The 21766-nt window shown below is 43.3% G+C and overlaps 1 long non-coding RNA gene and 1 other non-coding gene across 2 annotated transcripts; both read right to left on the bottom strand.

The window, feature by feature from the left end:
- Positions 1 to 219: 219 nt before the first annotated feature.
- Positions 220 to 14606, bottom strand: LOC118665852. Its single transcript, XR_004970748.1, has 3 exons — positions 14508 to 14606; positions 2449 to 2517; positions 220 to 328 (listed from the first exon to the last, which is right to left on the bottom strand). It is a non-coding gene; the product is annotated as an uncharacterized LOC118665852 (long non-coding RNA).
- Positions 14607 to 20940: 6334 nt separating this feature from the next.
- LOC118666707 lies at positions 20941 to 21128 on the bottom strand. The gene has a single exon (XR_004971049.1). It is a non-coding gene; the product is annotated as a U2 spliceosomal RNA (small nuclear RNA).
- Between the last annotated feature and the right edge of the window lie 638 nt (positions 21129 to 21766).

Here is a 21766-nt window from a genome sequence, read left to right as displayed (position 1 = left end):
CATTCATCTTATTAAGAGATGTCTTCCCAACTTTTTATATTTGATAATTATTCATCAAAATTTAAAATATTTATGCTGCTTTAATTGTGAATTTATAGTTGCTGTACTGATAACCCAGTCAGAGAATTTTTAATAGTAAGAACCAAACTCAGAAATTGTTGAAAATAACATTTATATGTGTATACATATATATACAAATGTTCCTCAACTTACCTGGTGCTATATCTGATAAACTCACAAGTTGAAAATATCATAAGTCAAAGAGGCACCTACATTTTTTGAATATCAATTCACTCATTTCTCAGTCTTCACTCCTTTTATTTTCCAACTGCATGGAGAAAAAAAGTATTGTTAGAAGAAAGCAAGAACTAGACATGTTTATCATTCTTAATTCAGGGGAAGCTTTTTTAAAAATATATTTTATTGATTTTTTACAGAGAGGAAGGGAGAGGGACAGAGAGTCAGAAACATCGATCAGCTGCCTCCTGCACACCCCCCACTGGGGATGTGCCCGCAACTAAGGTACATGCCCTTGACTGGAATCAAACCCAGGACCTTTCAGTCCACAGGCTGACGGTCTATCCACTGAGCAAAACCGGTTAGGGCAGGGGAAACTTTTTTATTTTTTCATGTTAATCAGTAAGGCCTGGTTTCTGATGCTTTGTTTCAAGTAACTTTAGAGAGAAGTTTTCCTGACAACTCCTACCAGTGAGATATTGACAGGCCACTCCTAACTATTTCACATTAGGATGAATATGGTGTTAGCATATATATATATATATATATATATTAGGGGCCCGGTGCACGAAATTCGTGCACTGGGTGTGTGTGTGTGGGGGTGTCCCTCAGCCCAGCCTGCCCCATCTCACATACTGGGAGCCCTCAGGCGTTGACCCCCTCTGACAGAGGCGTCAGGCCTGGGCAGGGGACCCTCATTTCCCCCCATCACTGGTTCTGCCCCCAGCCCAGGCCTGATGCCTCTGGCCCAGGCATCAGGCCTGGGCAGGGGACCCCCAGACCCCTCCGATTGCTGGCTCTGCCCCTTGCCCAGGCCTGATGCCTCGGCCAGAGGCATAGACCCCCATCACCCTCCGATCACCTGATCGGCCCCTTGCCCAGGCCTGACGCCTCCACCAGAGGTGTCAGGCTTGGACAGGGTACCCCCATCTCCCCCCGATCACTGGCTCTGGCCCCCGCCCAGGCCTGAGGCCTCTGGCCCAGGAATCATGCCTGGGCAGGGGACCCCCATCTCCCTCTGATCGCTTGCTCCACCCCCTGCCCAAGCCTGACGCCTCTGACCCAGGCTTCAGGCCTGGGAAGGGGACTATCATATCCCTCCAATCCCCGGCTCCACCCCCCACCCAGGCCTGATGCCTCGGCCAGAGGAGTTGACCCTCATCACCCTCCGATCACCAATCACCGGATCGGCCCCTTGACCAGGCCTGAGGCCTCTGGCAGAGGTGTCAGACCTGGGCAGGGGACCCCCAGCTCCCCGCGGTTGCAGGCTCCGCCCCTGCCCAGGCCTAACGCTCTGGCTGAGGCATCCGGCCCGGGCAGCGGGGACCCCCAGCTGCAGCGGCCCCACGATCATGGGCTTCGCTTTAGGCCCAGGCAAGGGACCCCTAGCTCCTGGGACTGCCAGCTTCGACCATGCCCAGCTCCCATCTCTGGCTCCACCCCTATTTCCTGCTATCACTGGCCAGGGCGGAAAAGGCACCTGATTCTCCGATCATGGCTGGGGGGCAGGGCAAAGGCGGCCCCTGCCTCCCAGCTCTTAGCTCCCCCCTGGGTTTCCGATCACTGTCGGTGGCAGGGGGCTTCTTCCTGCTTTCCCTTTCGCCTCCCTGCATTGTGCCTACATATGCAAATTAACCGCGATCTTGTTGGCAGTTAACTGCCAATCTTAGTTGGCAGTTAATTTACATATAGCCCTGATTAGCCAATGAAAAGGGTAGTGTCGTACGCCAATTACCATTTTTCTCTTTTATTAGTGTAGATATATATATATATATATATATATATATATACACACACACACACACATCTATAATAATAAAAGGGTAATATACTAATTAGACTGGACATCTTCTGGACGTCATTCTGAACGTCCTTCCTGATGAAGCTGGGGCCAGAGGGAAGCCAGCCTGGGTCCCAGGTGCCTGCAGGTGGCTGGAGGGGGGAAGCCAGTGCCAGCAGCCTGGGGAAGGAAGGCCTCCTCTTGCATGGATTTTTGTGCATTGGGCCTCTAGTATATATATAAACATGGAAAGGGACAGGTTACAAAAATAGTATATGCAATATAAATCCAATTATATAAACAGAAAATTGCAGAGAAATAAATGACTGAAAAAAATTTAGAGCCAAATGTCACTGTTCATATTTGTAGATGGAGTAAAGAATTATTATAGTAGAAAATTATTTGAAGAAAAAAGACTTCAAATTTCTTACCCTCAATATTCCATAGTGACTGCCTCTCTTGGTCAGAAGTATTGCACAGAAACTATTTATAAATTAGGTCTGTTGTGTGTAAAAATCAGAGTAGAAAACTGTGTCAGTCAAAACATAGAGACTACAGACAGTGGAAATTTAGCTCTTCACTACACTAAAATGATTAGATAAAAATGTGCTTGCCAAAAGAATTTAAGCCTGAATCTAGAAAGTGAGGAAAGAGAAAACTCACTGTAGTGCCAAGTTAAAACTGTCAGATACTGGACTGGTGGAATGACCGGTCGCTATGATGCGTACTGACCACCAGGGGACAGACGCTCAACACAGGTTGGAGGCAGCTCCTGTATTGAGCATCTGCCCCCCGAGAGGGGGGTGACCAGCGGCAGCAACTGGGTGGCCGGGGCTGGCCAGTGGGTGGCACCAGACTTCCAGCCAAGGCGGGTGCCAGTGGGGGCCCCCTCCCAATCGCCCCACCCATCCATCACCTCACAGATGGCCCTGATTGCCAGCCAGGCCTAGGGACCCTACTCTATATATTGGGAACAGTCTCTTAGATTTAAAAATTAAAACCTGGCAAGGCTATTCTAACACTGAAAAAACAGGGTGATACAGTGATGACATGCATGGACTCTGGCTTGCATATTTTGTGGTCAGCCCTGATTCTGACACTTATAACTGTAACAAAGCCAATTACTTAACTTCTGTCTGCTTCAGTTTTTTCACCAATAAGATGGGGGAAATGGTACTACTGCCTCAGAAGGATCACGTTATGTACTACTTTTTATAATCAGGGCAAAAAAATGTAGCTGTCCATACAACAGCAAGATGCCTTTCACCTATATGAAGAGTATGATCACTGGTGCATGCGGCATCCCAGATTATGAGAGGTATGTCCAACTGCCGGTGTAAGCCCAACATCCCCCGAGGGGTCCCGGATTGTGAGAGGCCAGGCTGAGGGATCCACCCTGCCCCCCATGCATGAATTTCATGCACTGGGCCTCATATCCTATCTAATAAAAGAAACATGGTAATTAGTGTACGACTGCTACCCTTCCCATTGGCTAATCAGGGCAATATGCAAATTAACTGCCAGCCAAGATAGCGGCTGGCAGCCAGGCAGCTTGAAACTAACATGAAGCTTGCTTGCTTCAGTGACGGAGGACTCCAACGTTCTCCGCCTGCCGCTGCAGGCCTCTGAGCTGCAACTCTAAGCAACTATGTTACAAATATAGAAGCTAAACAAAACCCCAGAAACCTGCTTTAGTCGCCGGGCTTCAGCCAGCAGGATTGCAACATTGTTTCAAATACAGAAGGTAAACAAAGGCCAGAAACCTGCTTTCAGCAGCGGAGGCCTAAGAGCTGGAGCCAAGCCTCAAAGCTAAAGCTGGCCCAGAATAAAAAAAAAGAAAAAAAGGAGGAGTTGGGAGCTTCAGTCACTTGCCAGCCTGAAAACAGCCCTCAGCCCCTCACCCAGACTGGCCAGGCACCCCAGTGGGGACCCCCACCCTGAAGGGTGTGTGACCAGCTGCAAACAGCCATCATCCCCTCACCCAGGCTGGCCAGGCACCCCAGTGGGGACCCCCACCCTGATCCAGGACACCCTTCAGGGCAAACCAGCCGGCCCCTACCCGTGCACCAGGCCTCTATCCTATATAGTAAAAGGGTAATATGCCTCCCAGCACCGGTATCAGTGGAGCTGCGAGACCTCCCGGCACCAGGATCAGTGTGACAGGGGGCAGCGCCCAAACCCCCTGATCGCCCTGCGGCTCTGTGTGTGATAGGGGGCGGGGCCACAACCTCCCTATCCGCCCTGCTCTGTTTGCGACAGGGGAAGGCACCCCAACCCCCTGATCAGCCCTGCTCTGTGCCTGATGGGGGGAGCTCCCCAACCCCCTGATCGGCCCTGCTCTGTGTGTGACAGGAGGCGGTGCCCCAACTCCCCTAACGGCCCTACTCTGTGAGTGACAGGGGGGAGCTCCCCAACCCCCTGATCGCCCTGCAGCTCTGTGTGTGACAGGGTGCGGCACCCCAACCCCCTGATCGGCCCTGCTCTGTGTGTGACGGGGTAGAGCCATAACCTCCCCATCGGCCCTGCCCTGAGTGTGACAGTGGCGGCGCCCCAACACCCTGATCGGCCCTGCTCTGCGGGTGATAGAGGGCGGCGCCCCAACCCCCACCCCACGGGCCCTGCTCTGTGTGTGATGGGGTAGAGCTGCAACCTCCCCATCGACCCTGCCTTGAGTGTGACCAGGGTGGTGCTCCAACCCCCCCCCCTCCCCCCGATCGGCCCTACCCTGAGCGTGACTGAGGGTGGCATCGCAACCTCCCGATCTGCCCTGTTCTGTGCGTGACAGGGGGCGGTGCCCCAACTCCCCAATCAGCCCTGCTCTGAGCCCAACCAGGGGCTGCACCTACGGATTGGGCCTGCCCTCTGCCACCCGGGAGCAGGCCTAAGCCAGCAGGTCGTTATCTCCCAAGGGGTCCCAGATTGTAAGAGGGCACAGGCCGGGCTGAGGGACCCCCTTCTCCCCCCCGAGTGCACAAATTTTTGTGCACCAGGCCTCTAGTGTGTGTGTATATATATATATATATATATATATATATATATATATATATATCTCACATATATTCACATATACGTGTGATATATATATATATGTATATGTATATATATCTATATATATATATCTATATATATATATATGCATAACCCATGGACATGGACAATTAGGTGGTGAAAGCCTGGGGTGGGGGGCAGGTGCAGGCTGGAAGGAGTTCATGGGGGAAAAAAGGGGACATGTAATACTTTCAACAATAAAGATAAAAAAATAATCCTATATAATAAAAGGGTAATATGCAAATTGTCCCCTCAACCCAGGGTTTGACCAGGGGGCGGGGCCAGCCTGCCAACTTCCCGGGGCCCCTTCCCCCAGCTGGAATGAAAAGAAAAGTCAGATACTGGGAGTTTAGGGTATGGCACAGACAGATGGAGATGGGGAAAGATAGGACCTCCCTCCTATATGACAGTGGTTCTCAACCTGTGGGTCGCGACCCCTTTGGGGGTCAAACGACCCTTTCACAGGGGTAGCCTAAGACCATCGGAAAACACATATATAATTACATATTGTTTTTGTGATTAATCACTATGCTTTAATTATGTTCAATTTGTAACAATGAAAATACATCCTGCATATCAGATATTTACATGACGATTCATAACAGTAGCAAAATTACAGTTATGAAGTAGCAACGAAAATAATTTTATGGTTGGGGGTCACCACAACATGAGGAACTGTAGTAAATGGTCATGGCATTAGGAAGGTTGAGAACCACTGCTATATGAGGATCCTACAGCTGCACCTGATACTCTAGGCTCCCGTCCATCACATCATACATAAATTAAATCCAATTAAAGAGATTTTAAAAAGCACAAGCACCTCAGCATTCTGGTCCCTATGAAGCGGAGCTGCTTCACACATTACATTTTCTTAGGATTCCATGAGAAAACCCTCCCAGGCACAGTCATCTGCTTAGGAGTCCTTAGTAGCTACTCAGACATAGACTTGCAAATATCTTAATCTTTTATGAATATTTTCTAGATAATTTTTTCATATGTATATATGAAAATTTCTTCATATATATAATCTACATATATATATATGTATATATATATATATTTCAGAGAAGTAGGGAGAGGGAGAGAGAGATAGAATCATTAATGATGAGAGAATCATTGATTAGCTGTCTCCTACACGCTCCACTCTGGGGATTGAGCCCACAACCCCAGCATATGCCCTGACCATGAATCAAACCGTGACCTCCTGATTCATAGGTCGACACCCAACTACTGAGCTATGCCAGCTGGGCTTTTCTAGATAATTAAAGGTGGAAGAGGGTGTGTATTTTTTAAATCTCTGTGGCGGGTTGGGGGTGGGGAGGGTATCACCTCATCTATTCATATTACTGGATTTTCCTAAATAGTCTGTATGGGGTGGGGGAATAGTGTCTGTTATCAAGAAATTATTGTGAATCTTATACATGGTTTTTAAAATTGATTTGAAAGAGAGATATCAATTGGTTGTCCCACTTATTTATGCAGTCATTGTATGTGCCCTGATCCGGAATCAAACCTGCTACTTTGGCATATTGAGATGTTGGTCTACCAAATGAGCTACCCGTCCAGGGTCAATTATTAAGAATCTTAATTAGTTTTCTGAAGTTCAAACACAACACAGCTGATTTTATTTTTCCCTTTTTTACTTAGCTTTCTCCAGTGAGCATATACTAGTAATTACTTTCAAGTACAGAAAAATTAATATTATTAATTTTGTAAAAATACTTTGTTTTCTTTTTTAAATATATTTTTTATTGATATCAGAGAGGAAGGGAGAGGGACAGAAAGATAGAGACATCAATGATCAGAGAGGATCATCCTTTGGCTGCCTCCTGCACGCCCCCCACTAGGGATCGAACCTGAAATCCGGGCATGTGCCCTAACCAGGAACTGGGGATTAAGCCCACAACCCCAGCATATGCCCTGACCAGGAATCAAACCGTGACCTCCTGGTTCATTGGTCAATGCTCAACCACTGAGCAACACTGGCTGGGCTAACTATATTTTTTATTGATTTTTAGAGAGAGAGAGAAATATCAGTGTGAGAATGAGTCATCCACCAGCTGCCTCCTGAATACCCCCTATGGGGGATCGAGCCTGCAACTGGCTATGTGTTCTGATGGGGAATTGAACTGGCAATTTTTTGGAGAATGGGAAGATGCCCAACCAACTGAGCCATACCAGCCAGGGCTGATGTTATTAATTTTTATATTCCACTACCAACTTTTATTACTTAATTTTTTAAATGCGAAAAACAATAAAATCTCAGAAGGCTGGAGTCCCTGGATTTGAGTGTAGAACTAACAATGCAGGTGGTTTTGGCAATCACAGTTGCCCAGAGCATGAATTGGGTAAGAAAGGTTGCAAAAGCACAGATTTCTAACAGTGTTTATAAAGACTATACTAGTAAGGCCTATTTCTCCCAGCTTTATAGACCTTGGACAAATGCCTACAATTTGGTAAGCTCCCACAATGAAGGAGATAATCTAAAGTTCCAATAGAAAATAAAGAGAAAAAGAAACATTTCCATTTATGGATATAAAAGACTATAACATATTAAATCTGAATGCTTAAGAATAGATAATTGCAGCAAATTTTATTTCTCCAAAATGGTCACAACATTATCTCCCATCTACAATGTGACCTGACACGCTTTCCATCATGAACTAGCCTTTGCTTTTCTGCTTTTTCTCCCCCTTACTCTGGGCTGATTTGCACTTGGAACATTTGTCATACTCTACATATAATTCAGTGGGAGGGATGCAGCCTGACTTTCAAGGCTAGATTAGAAAAGACGTGGCTTTTGCTCTGCTCATTGGAATACTTGACCTTGAAGCCTGCAGCTGCCCTGTTAGCAGTCCAAATGCATTGAGGACCAGCCCAGTCCATGCAGAGAGATGGCACAGTGAGACCCTGAGACAGCAGGAATTAGGAGATTTGCTGGGCTAGCTCCCACCTGCTCCAGGCCCTGCTGTTCCAGCTCCAGTCACTGACTGAGGGCAACCTATGAGGGACCCCAAGCCAGACTCACCCAGCTGAGCCCTCCTGTTTTCTCACTGGCCCTATCCTTATTGATGATTGCATTTCAAAGGAATGTCTCCCAAGTCCTTGGGAAAGACATTTTTGGGTTGCAGAAGAACAAGTGCAATTCAAAGGGACAGAGAAAGGATTTACAATTGCAACTTCTCTAAAGCAAATACGCAAAGCAGAGGGAGGACAAGTGCCAATCATCAGGTTTTAGCTGGAAGAAACAGTCAATTCTTTGGGCAGCCTTGAGTCTTTCGTGGCTGAAATAAGGGGTTATCCCAAGGACAGGAGGAGGCCTTAGGCTGCTGGAAGCCTTGCAGAGCTTGGTCAGGTCTCTTAGTTGGAGTGTGGGAGGGTCACAGAGTTATTTGTGCCTTGATTTTTGCAGTTCTCACTTGTTACATAGCAATGGATCACCAGAACGACTTTTCTTATTCAATCATGAAGGGCAGCCGTAATAAAAACCTAAAACACACGGCATTTGGCTTTAAGACTGGGCAGCAGGAGGAGGCTGGGTGGTCCCTGAGGAGACTGTTGGTGAATGATGCAAGAGCCTGCAGGAAGCTGTCAGTGAGGGCTTACCCATGAAGTGAGGAAATGCTATTGAAAGCTGGAGGAGGAGCAGAAAATTGAACACACTTTGGCCTGCAACAATGTGGAAAATAGAAAATGTATCTAATATACTTTATGATCTAGCTAAGGAGATGTCCAGGCAGAATATTGAAAATGCCACTTACCTTCTATTGGCTGCCTATAAGACACAGCTAGAAAGAGGTCAGCTTAAAAGAGAACTGTTCAGTTTTTAAGGAAGCTGAGAAGAAATATAAAGGATCCAGGTGGGGAAAAAAAGGATCCAGGACTTGCTACATTCAAAAATAAAATTATTTATTTCCAGATTTTCCAGCCGGCACAAGATCCTTAATATATATGGCTGCATATGCTTCAATTGCTTCTTTCTATAATATCTTTGTGATACAACTTTTATCAACAGAAAAGGAAAATAATCTGACCTTTCTCCAACATAAAAAAAATTATTTAATTATTCATGGTTTTAACTAGATATTAATGAGAATTAAATCATCCACCTATAATTTTACACATTGAATATTTGGAATAATTTCCAGAGATTAGCTTCTGGCTCCATGCACTTCAAACCTTTCTTGTCCTCAACTACCCATGTATTTCCGATGTTGTTCCCCATTGTGAACATTCATATTGGGATACAAGCTCTGCCCCTGCACCTGTGGAAGAAAGGATACCAGGGGAGGTGGCACAGTGGGCAGAATTCTTGAAATTCATTTCTACATCAGGGTACTGATTAATAACCAAAGGATAGACTACAAAACACGTAAATATATCCCATTAAACTCAACATAAATGTAGTCCCAGCTCATTTTCCTTTTGGCCAGATTCCAAAAATGCCCACAGCCACTCCAATGCTACTACTGTGAAAAGAAGTGTGAAAGAATGTAGGCGGCTAGCAGCCTGACCCTGTACCTAGTTAATCAGTATCCTAATGGACATTCTTGTTAGCCTATAATCAAGTCACTGCCCCTTCCTTAATTATCTGGTCTTGCAAGACCTATTTACCTAAATACTCCCAATTTACAAGGGCCTTAAACCAAGGATGTAACAGCTTAGCTAGAGCGAGGTCACAGGTGCCATCCAGGTTAGGCATTTAGATACAATCTAAATTCCCCATTCTAACTGACTGGGGAGAGGAGGTGGGGCTGTGAAAGTTCACCACAGAAGCCTGGTAGTTAGGAAACAAAGAAACTCAGGAATATATATAAGGAGAAATCTCATTGTATAAGTTGTTCAGGCTTTGGACCTTTGAATCCCCTGAGCCAGCAGTGCTGCTTTGAATAAAGGTTCGCTTTCCTGATACCTCCCAGTGTTTGGCTGTCCCTTCTTCCACGCCAATTCCACAACAGAAGTTGGAATGGAAAGGGACAGTGCATTTAACATATTGCTTAACATGTGTTTTTTACAAAAACATATGATCTTCCTAGGACTCTTCACAGGAATATGACACATGACAATATAAAATGAAGTTAAACTTTCAAAACTTCCACGAATGAAAGTAGAGTTCAGTTGACATCTATATACCCACCACGTAGCTTGAAAGCGAGATGCAGACAGGTTACACCTTAAATACAAGTCCTCCAAACAAAATGGTGTCAAGGCAAGAATGAGAGGGCTGGTAACATTTTGGTAGATGCAAAATCCAGATGAAAGAAAGGAAGCCAGCCACTAGTGTAATGCCATGTACCACAATGCTGCCCATTGCCTCAAAACAAGCCACAAAAAGACAGAAGATTGCTTGGCAGCCCTTGCCCACAGATCATGGAAGTCCAAAAGGTTTGCAGGGAGGAACTGCACATCAGAGTAGTCCATAGTGGTAAACAGAGGGAGGATGTATCTGCCTCGCTTCCTCCCTCTCCTTGTTTCCCATTGGTTAGTGTTTATACCCAACAGGTTGATAATATTGGTGAGAAGGAGCCGGAAGAAATCAAAGCTTACTTTAAAAGGAGTGTAAGGACAGAAAAAAAAGGCCTTTTTCTTTTCCTTTACTCTGAACTTCCACAATTTATGAGAAGTTCCTGGTAATTAAACCCCAAGCTTGTTAGCTCCTCCGTTCAAACTGCAAGACAAGATAAGCTACTCTCAAGGCTACATTCCCCCTCCTCCCTACTTTCGGAACTCAGGGATAATTCCCACCAAGGAGTCTCTAGTTAGTACAAAGTTCTCTTCCCTCCTCCCCTTCAAACAAGCAAGCCTCTTTTGAATTCTTCACAATTTTTGCTCGAAGCGTGTTTTACAGGCTTGGGAAAAATACTATTAAAAAAACCTCCCTAGGACATCTGCCCGACTGTCTCCTGGAAAGCAAACAAACTATAACTTTTCAAGACAACCCCCCTGATGTCTGCTAACTTCAGCCCCAAATCCTTCTCCCTTCCTTGTCACGTAGCAGCCATTACTCTTTGTTTCTTACCCTGTATTGATTAGCAATACACTGGCCCTTTCCTCTTTTGAAAAGTAAAACTTTCTCTCTGTATCTCTTCTGTCAGTTGTAAATTCTTTCACAGCCTACATCACCAGCCAAACCCTAACAAGGCGCAACTTCAAGAAGATATGCCCTAGATGCACCTCTTCCCTCTAAACAAAGCCATAAAAATAGACAACGCTAAAAGGACTCTGAACAATGGGAAAAAGAAGGCACGCTGGCTAGGGACTTGAGGACTAAGGAACGATAAGGCACCGAGTTCCCTGGGTTTTCTTTTTTTGTCTTCCATATGTCTCACACTAAGTGCTGGAGAGACTGTGACCTCGAACCACTAACAGGCATAGAGCAAAAAAGAAGCCCCAAGAAAACATGCTCTCTCTGGCCCAAGGACCAGGAATGGGCAGCTCAGCAGACACCCAGCAGGGAGGATCACCCATCACTCCAACCCAGCTGGCACCATGAGGGCTGTCAGGGGGGACCGAAGGACAAGGCTGGTAACTCCCTTTCTTCCTCTTCCAATAGAAGGCAACTCAGCCTGGCATTTCCCTGCCTCTTTTCTCCTGAAGGAAACCGAAATATGCCTCATTGACATAAAAATTATTTTGAGCTGAAGGCAATTAAGAAGCAGCAAAGGCAGAAAACCTCCCCCTTGTCTGCGAGAAGGCAAGATTTAAATTCTCCTGTTACTGAAGACAGACTCTTATCAGCCTGGAGATGGCATGGAGTTGGCACAAGAGGAATCCCCAACAAACCTCACTCCATGAGGTTCCTCCCATATATTTATCTTCCCAGTTGTGGCCCTTGGAAGCCTGAAACTGATTTCCACTCTCTCTGACATTTCTCTACAACTTTGTTGTTTTTGTTGCGAATGCTACCTAAGCTGGAATTCTTTTTTTTTTTTTTTAAATATATTTTATTGATTTTCCACAGAGAGGAAGGGAGAGAGATAGAGAGTCAGAAACATCGATGAGAGAGAAACATCGATCAGCTGCCTCCTGCACATCTCCCACTGGGGATGTGCCCGCAACCCAGGTACATGCCCTTGACTGGAATCGAACCTGGGACCTTTCAGTCCGCAGACCGACGCTCTATCCACTGAGCCAAACCGGTTTCGGCTAAGCTGGAATTCTAAGCTGCCATTTTGAGTTAGTTTTGGCTGAGGTTTCTTATGTGATGTGGGCTGCATGAGTTCAAAAACCTGTTTTTCTCTTGTTATTCTGCTTTTTATTAGAGTCTCAGGTAAAAACCTAAGATGAATAGAGCAAAGCGTTGCCTCTTCTACACCCCTGGCTCATGATGACTTGGGTAGGCTCTCCTCTGCCCTGAAGCAACCATGGAGATGAGGTGGGAACGCCACCAACACCTGGAAGTGCGGAGAGTGGGAGTGGGTCCTGCCATTCATCGCCTTCTGCCAGAAGTAAGGTAAGCCCAGAGAAGTGCCTTTCACCTGTGCGTGGGAGCAGCAGGGATTGAGCAGCACCCCCACCAGCATCAGGCAACTCAGGGTCTGCTCTCCCGTTAGGGGCCTGCTGGTATCTCCTCCTAGCAACACAGGGACCAGAGAAGGGTATTTGGTCCCAGCAGGAGGCAGCAGTGAGAACTGCAGGAGTCCCAGCAGCCCCAGGTGAACTAAGGAGACCAGAATAGCACTGCAAGAGTTCTGAAAATTAAATTGTCATTGGAACCACAGCCCACAAAAATAAGTCAAGAGCCCAGCCAGTGTTGCTCAGTGGTTGAGTGTCGACCCATGAACCAGAACAGTGGTCAGCAAACCGCAGCTCATGAGCCACATGCGGCTCTTTCGCCCCTTGAGTGTAGCTCTTCCAGAAATACCATGTGCGGGCGCGCACGTATAGTGCGATTGAAACTTCGTGGCCCATGCGCAGAAGTCGGTTTTCGGAAAGGAGATAGACGAAACAAGTATACAACACGAGTGTGGATGGGAGAGTTGGAAGGGGTTGACCTCAGCGAATGTACCTCAATCAGATTGAGGACGTTTTTAGCAAAGGCCAGCTTAGGAGTACCCTAATTAAGTTAATAACAATGTGCCTACCTATATAGTTTAAGTTTAAAAAATTTGACTCTCAAAAGAAATTTCATTCGTTGTACTGTTGATATTTGGCTCTGTTGACTAATGAGTTTGCCAACCACTGAACCAGAAGATCATGGTTCCATTCCCAGTCAGTGCACATGCCTGGGTTTCAAGTTTAATCCCCAGTAAGGGTTGTGCAGTAGGCCACCAATCAATGATTCTCTCTTGTCATTGATGTTTCTATCTCTCTATTTCTCCCTTCCTCAATTAAAAAACACATTAAATGACACCAATTTCTTTTTAAAAAATGAAAACTATAAAACTGAAAAATATAATAACTGAAATAAAAACTTACTGGATGGGCTCAATAGCAGAGTAGAAATGACAGAGGATAGAATCAGAAAGTTGAATTTTGACCAATAGATTTTACTTAATATGAACAGCAGAGAGAAAAAGGACTGAGGGAGGAAAAAAAAGAAAAAACAGAGCCTCATAGACTTGTGAGACAAATACTACTGTATCCTCAGTAGAAGAGAAAGAATGAGGAGCTGAAAAAATATTCAAAGAAATAATGACTGAAAACTTTCCAAATTTGGCAAAAAACATACAGGGTGGGGCAAAAGCAGGGTTACAGTTATTTGTATGGAAAATAATACAATTAATAAATAGTAATGCAAGATAAACTGTGTTTTCCATACTCACAACTGTAAACCTATTTTTGCCCAATCCTGTATACATATATACATGTACATGACCACTGAGTGATGAAGGGTGGCAGCTCAAGTAAATGAAGAAAGGATAAATAACCCCACATACAGTTGGGGGCACTGTCTATGTTGGAATAACAAAGTTTGATCTCTCTCCCATACCATCACACTACAATTAAAAATTAATTCTGGCCAGATTAAAATGGTAAACATAAAAATACACAATAAAAATATAAAAATGAAAAATTTCAGCCCTAGACAGTTTGGCTCAGCAAATAGAGCATCAGCCTGTGGACTGAAGGGTCCCGGGTTCAATTCTGGTCAAGGATACATGCCCAGGTTTCAGGCTCAATTCCCAGTAGGGGGCGTGCAGGAGACAGCCAATCAATCATTCTCTCTCATCATTGGTGTTTCTCTTTCCCTTTCCCTTCCTCTTTGAAAGCAATAAAAATGTATTTTTTTAAAAAAATCCAGGGAAATGTTTAGTATAATCTTGGAATGAAGAGCTTTTAATACTTGAAACCAGTTCAAAAAAACACTCAAAGAAATTTTGTTTCATTCTCCATTTAACAGTGGCAAGAATACAGTGTTTCTTGAGATTGTATTTTAACTCTGTGAATCCTTTTAGTATTTTTCCTCAGATAACTCAATGAAAATTATTATCACCAATACCATGTAAGTAGAGTCTTCATAGTTAAGTCTTCAAGTGAAATCTAGTGGCGATTTATATTTGTTCTTTTAGGGCATCAACTCTTGCAAATATCTGTTGAAAAAAAATTTATTGAATTTATGTAGGCAGGAAACCAGTTTAATTCATGATTTGTATTTTTAAATTATTGCTTTATATAGTATTATACTACCTCTAGTAGTTATCTACTATTTGGGCTGCACATTATAGAACACTTAACCAACAGTGACTCAAATAAGATTTTTTTCCACACAAAACTTTTGGAGAGAAGGAATATTGGCATTAAAGTCTAGGCCAATGACCTGAAATACTCTTTGTGCATAGTTCAAAGTTAAAAAATACTTGCCCAGCCCTGGCTGGTGTGCCTCAGTTGGTTGGAGCATCCTGTCATACACCGAAAGGTTGTGGGTTCAATTCCCAGTCAGGGCACATACCAAGGTTGCAGGTTTGATCTCTGGCCAGGGTGTGTACAGGAAGCAACAATCATTGTTTCTTTCTGACATTGAGGTTTCTCTCTCTTTTCCTCCCTTTCTGAAATCAATTTAAAAATAAAAATAGTTGCCAGGACTTTAGACATAAGTTCTGCGTTCAAGAGAGAAAAAGGGAGAATAGGTGGTATTGGAAGGGCGAGGACTACGCCCACCATCTTACCCTGGGTCCTCCATTTTTGGGCAGAGCCATGTGCTTGGCAAGGCTTCTTCCCGGAAGCCCAAGCCTCTGCTAGCCACACCCAGGATTTCTCTGGACTAACCAATGATAATCAAGGGAAGTGCACGCCATCAATATGACCACATCCTGTGTAACGAGACACTGACTTGCGCCTGGCCAATCGGCGGGGCCCACAGTCCCCTCTCCTGCCCTTACTCCACCCCCCTATAAAACTCCTCGTCCCATTGGGCTAGGCCTCTCTCTGCCACCTGCTGCTGTGTCAGTAAGGAGGGTAGGGGAGCCAGACCCAAGTTTGAAATAAAGGACTCTTTGCTTTTGCATCGGACACGGCTGGCTCCCTCGCATGGTCTGTTGGGGATCTTGAAGTCTGGGCATAACAGTATCAGCCACATCCATCTCTCTGTCTTAGTCTGCTCAGGCTGCTATAACAAAAATACCATGGACTGAGTGGCTTTAACAACGAATATTTATTTCTCACCATTCTGGAGGCTGGGAAGTTCATGGTACTGGCAGATTTCATGTTTGACGAGAGACCATTTCCTGGTTCATAGATTTTTGCCTTCTCACTATGTCCTCACATGACTGAAGGGACAAGGGAGCTCTCTCGGGCCTCTTTTATAAGGGCACTAATCCCATTGATGAGGGCTCCATCCTCATGACTTAATCATTTCATAAAAAGCCCCACCTTCTAATATTATCACATTGGGGATTAGGTTTCACTGTATGAATTTTGATGAGACACAAATATTCAATCTATAGCAGTCTCTTTCATCAGAAAATAAAAAACTTTCCCCCTATTTACCAACAGTTGTCTGTTTGTGTCACAATAACCACAATTGGGTACAAGTAAGATTAAGAAAGTTAGCATTTGGCTTTCCTAGTCTCTGTGGTAAAGACTGCCATGAACTGTGTGAACCACAAAATTGCAGCTGAAGTGAACCCTAAACTGTTGTGTTCCTTGGGAAATTAGCTCTATTTCTGGAACACACATACAGGAAGATGAAACCGTCTTTTTTTTTTTTTTTTTTTTAAGTCTTACTTTTATTTTTTTTATTTTTTTAATATATTTTATTGATTTTTTTACAGAGAGGAAGGGAGAGGGATAGAGAGTTAGAAACATTGATGAGCGAGAAACATCGATCAGCTGCCTCCTGCACACCCCCCACTGGGCATGTGCCTGCAGCCAAGGTACATATCCTTGACCGGAATCAAACCTGGGACCCTTCAGTCCGCAGGCCGACACTTTATCCACTGAGCCAAATCGGTTAGGGCTTAAGTCTTACTTTTAAAGTTTACCGGGGTTTAAAGCTTCTGTTCTCTTTGGAGATCTAGTTCATTTTGTATTTCACAAAAAGAAAGCCAATATTTATAATTATAGGAAAGTTAAATCCATTGGACACAGATTCTGGCTCAGCTCCTCATATATCTGTCACACCATGGTAGTAGTTTTTTGGAGCCCTGTGTCGAAATTCAAGCATTTTGTTTTGTATTTAAACCTTCTTGTATAAAAATCATAAAAATAGGGTAATAAAGTATAAAGCGATAAGGGTAGGGAAATTCCAGGGCTGACCAGCAATCTCCGAATGACGGAAGAACAGATTACTCAGACACAGTTTCACTGTGGGGGAGAGGACTAAGGGGCTTGCCCAGCTGAAGAAGCCAGGCCACCTCCACAGCCTGTCTTGTCAGGCCTTTATTGGAATTTTTATCTATAGATACAATCAGTAGGATGAGTAATCTTGGGAAGTTTACATTGTCCTCTAGGCAAGGGCATCCAGGAATTAAGCATAAGGATTCCAGTAAACACCCGGGGGTCTGCATACTCACAGGCTTGTTTGGAAAGGTCAAAGAATAATTAGGGGTGCTGCCTTCAACACTCCCCTAAGTTGGAATTCAGATAAACAGGGCAGGCAGCCTTCCACACACTTCCCTTTTATTAGAATATCCTCCTTACAAACTTTCCAACCAAGTCTCATGCTTCCCAATAGGGAAGTGTAAAAAAAAAAAAAGAATCTCCCATAATTTATTCAGATAGCAAAATTTAGCATTAATAATTTCAAAGATTTATAGGATAGAAAACTGATCAAAACGGCCCTATATTAACAACAGTACAGTGGGGCCTTGACTTACGAGTTTAATTCGTTTTGAGACCGAGCTCGTTAAGGAGCTCGTTAACTCAAATTACTCTATCAACTCAATGCAAAAAACCAGACCAGAGACAGCTGGTATCTCAAAAAACTCGTTAGTCGGGCCACTCGTAAGTCAAGGCCCCACTGTACTTATTTATTCTATTGCTAATAAATACCACAGTATATTTTTAGTAATAAAATAAAAATACCATGGTTGTAAGTTGTCCTTTCTCTTTTCAAACCTTTCATCGACTGATCATACAAAAAAGCCATAAGAGATCTATACCTATGTAGAGAAGGAAAAATTTTTTTCTACGCTTTTAGGTTCTTTGGCATATCTAATAATCAGATTGACATTAGATCGATTAAAAGCAGAGAAATTAGTTTGACTACGTTCATAGGAGGACCCTACAAAGATAGTGAGACACAAAGATAGAGAATTACAGGCCAATATCTCTGATGAACATAGATGCTAAAACCCTCAAGAAAACATTACAAGTTGGATCCAGCAATATATTAAAAAGATAATACACCTTGACCAAATGGGATTTATTCCAGAGAATCAAGGCTGGTACAATATTTGCCATCAATAAGCAAATAGGACAAAAATTGCATGATCATATCAATAGATGCAGAAAAAACATCTGACAAAATTTAATACCCATTTTTGATTAAAAATTCTCAGCAAAGTCAACATAGAGGGATCATATCTTAACATAATAAAGGCCAAATATGACAAACCTACAGCCAATATCATACTCAATAGGCAAAAATGAAAACATTTCCCCTAAGAACAGGAACAGGGATGTCCACTTTCACCACTCTTGTTCAACATAGTACTGGAAGTCCTAGCCACAGAGATCAGACAAAGAGAAGAAACAAAAGGCATTCAAATTGGAAAGGAAGTAAAACTGTCATTATTCGCAGATGACATGCTATTGTACATAGAAAACCCTAAAGACTCCACCAAAAAACTACTAGATTTACTCAATGAATTTGGCAATATAGCAGGATGCAAAATTAACACCCAGAACTAGATGGCATTGTTATACACCAATAATGAATTCTCAGAAAGAGAAACTAAACAAACAATCCCATTTACCATTAAAACAACAAAAAAATTAGGATACTTAGGAATAACTTCAACCAAGGAGGTAAATAGCTTTTACATGGAAAACTACAGGATGTTGACAAAAGAGTAGAAGAAGACATAAACAAGTGCAAGAATATGCCATGTTCATGGATTGGTAGAATTAACATCATTAAAATGCCCATACTACCCAAAGCAATCTACATATTCAATGCAATCCCTGTTAAAGTACCAATGCATATTTCACAGATATAGAACAAATAATATAAAAATTTATATGGGACCAAAAATAACCCATGATAACCACAGCAATCTTGAGAAAGAAGGACAAAGTTGGAGGGATCACAATTCCAGATAGCAAGTTATACTAAAAGTCACTGTAATCAAAACAGCTGGTACTGGTATAAGAGCAGGCATATAGATCAATGGGGCAGAACAGAGACCCCAGAAATCAACCCAAGCCATTACGCTCTATTAGTATTTGACAAAGGAGGCAAGAACATACAATGGAATCAAGACAGTCTCTTCAATAAATAGTGTTGGGAAAATTGGACAGGTGCATGCAAAAAATTGAAACTAGACTACCAACTTACACCATACAAAAGAATAAACTCAAAATGGATAAAAGACTTAAATATGTCATGAAACCATAAAAATCCTAGAAGAAATCATAGACAGCAACATTTCAGACATCTCTCATAGCAATATGTTTGCAGATACATCTCCTAGGTCAAAGGAAACAAAGAAGTAAATAAACAAATGGGACTACATCAAAATAAAAAACTTATGCACAGCAAAAGAAACTATAAACAAAATGAAAAGGGAGCTCACTGTATGGGAGAACATATTTGGCAATGATACACCTTATAAAGGGTTAATGTCCAAAATATATAAGGAACTCATACAACTTAACAAAAGGAAGACAAACAATCCAATTAAAAAAATGGGCAAAAGACCTAAACAGATATTTCTCCAAAGTGGACATGCAGATGACCAAGAGAGATGTAAATTAAAATGACAATGAGGTATCACTTCACACCTGTCAGAATGGCTACCATCAATAAATCAACAAATGACAAGTGCTGGTGAGGATGTGGAGAAAAGGGAACCCTAGTACACTGCTAGTGGGAATGCAGACTAGTGCAGCCATTATGGAAAACAGTATGAAGTTTCCTCAATAAATTAAATATAGAACTGCCATTTGACCCAGTCATCCCACTTCTAGGCATATATTCTAAGAAACCCAAACCGCCAATCAGAAAGAATGTATGCACCCCTATGTACATAGCAGCACAATTTACAATAACTAAGATCTGGAAACAGACCAAGTATCCATCTGTAGATGAGTGGATAAAAAAGCAGTGGTCAGAGAAAGATAAATATCACATGATCTCACTCATTTGTGGAATATAGGGAACAACATAGACTGATGAACAGGGGCAGATCCAAAGACAGAAAAGCAGAGATCAGACTGTCAAACCTCAGAGGGAAGGTAGGGGAGGGTGGGGGTAAGAGGGAGAGATCAACTAAAGGACTTGTATGCATGCATATAAGCCCAACCAATGGACACAGACAACAGGGGGATGAGAGCATGAGTGGGGGGAAGGGGTGGGTTATGGGGAGATGAGGTCACATATGTGATACCTTAATCAATAAAGAAATTAAAGATTGAAAAAAAAAATAAAGTTCAGGAACAGGAAAAAAAAAAAAAAGCTGTGGTACATTTACCCCATGGAATAAATGCATAGTACATTTACTACGCAGCAGTAAAAAAGAAGGATCTCTTACGCTCTGAGACAGCATGGAGGGACCTGGAGAGTGTTATGCTAAGTGAAATAAGCCAGTCAGAGAAAGACAAGGATCATATGATCTCACTCATATGTGGAATCTAATGAACAAAATAAACTTATGAAGAATATAGATCCAAAATAGAAGCATAAGCCCTAGCCAGTTTAACTCAGTGGATAGAGCATCGGCCTGCAGACTGAAGGGTCCTGAGTTCAATTCTGGTCAAGGGCACATACCTTGGTTGCAGGGTGTGTGCAGGAGACAACCAATTGATGTGTCTCTCTCACATCAATGTTTCTCTCTCTGTCTCTCCTCTTTTTCTACTCTCTCTAAAAATCAATGGAAAATATCCTCGGGTGAGGATTAACCACAAAAACAACAAACAAAATAGAAGCATAGAAAAGACTATGGAATCTCAGAGGGAAGTCAGGGGAGGGTGGGTGGATGGATAGAGATCAGCCAAAGAACTTGTATGCATATATGCATAACCCATGGACACAGACAATAGGGTGGTGAAGTAGATCTAAATGTATATATGAATTTAGTATAGAATAAAAGCAACATATCAAAATAGTAGGAAAAAGTTGCCCTGGCCACTGTGACTCTGGTTGTTGGTTGGGCATCATACCATGCACCAAAATGTTACCAGTTTGATTCCTGATCAGGGCACAAGTCCAGGTTGCCAATTTTTCTGTGTGTGTGTGGGGGGGGGGGGGGGGGGCGGGGGGGGGGGCGCGGGCACGTGCATGCACTCTCCAGAAAGTACTGTAATGTTGGGTCAATACGTGGAATGGACTGAGCAAGCTCCTATTCTACCTCCCTGCTCCAAAAATCCATGTAAAAAGTTGTCCTCAGGTGGAGGACCTATCAGATATTACACTGATAAGAACAAACACTTCATTTGATCTTAGCCAAAATGGAGAAGCAATCCACTTTCCTTCTTTTTGCACTAAAACACTTTTAGTGCCACATGACCCTCTGGCTCCAAATTACACTCTTAAATAGCCATTTCAAAACTATTCTTCCTTATAGCCTAGCAAAATGAGAGTATGTAACAAAAGGAGAGATTGCAGGCATACCAAGCTTGGGTCTACAATGTTTGATTGTCCTCTTTCAATCCTGAGAAGGTTGTCTTGGCAACCAACTTTCCTAACTTGCTCTATTTCTCCCTCTTAAAGCCTTTGAAGTGAGTCCCTCCTTCATCGGAGCCTTTGAAGTGATTCTGAATAGAATACTAAAGATTACCTATTAACTGCCCTAGGAGATTTCTGAATACCTCAGAAAAACCTAGGGCTTTTTCTCAAGCCACAGTCACAACCATAGGTACATGGCTTCATATGATTACAGCCCAACCTGCTACAGTGACTAACCGATGAACCAACAAATATTTCTTGAACATTGTTTATATTCTGGGCACTTTGCTAGACTTTGCAAATATAGGAATGAAATGCAGTCTCTGTCCTCCATAGTTACAATCAAGTGTTGTCTAATTCTCTATACATGCCCTATCCAATATAACAGCTGCGGCCACACATGGCAATGGAGCATTTAATATGTGGCTGGTCCA

This window comes from Myotis myotis, unplaced genomic scaffold (genome assembly GCF_014108235.1).
Source record: "Myotis myotis isolate mMyoMyo1 unplaced genomic scaffold, mMyoMyo1.p scaffold_m19_p_11, whole genome shotgun sequence".
Taxonomy (NCBI): domain Eukaryota; kingdom Metazoa; phylum Chordata; class Mammalia; order Chiroptera; family Vespertilionidae; genus Myotis; species Myotis myotis.
This window is presented reverse-complemented; position numbering and strand designations above follow the sequence as displayed.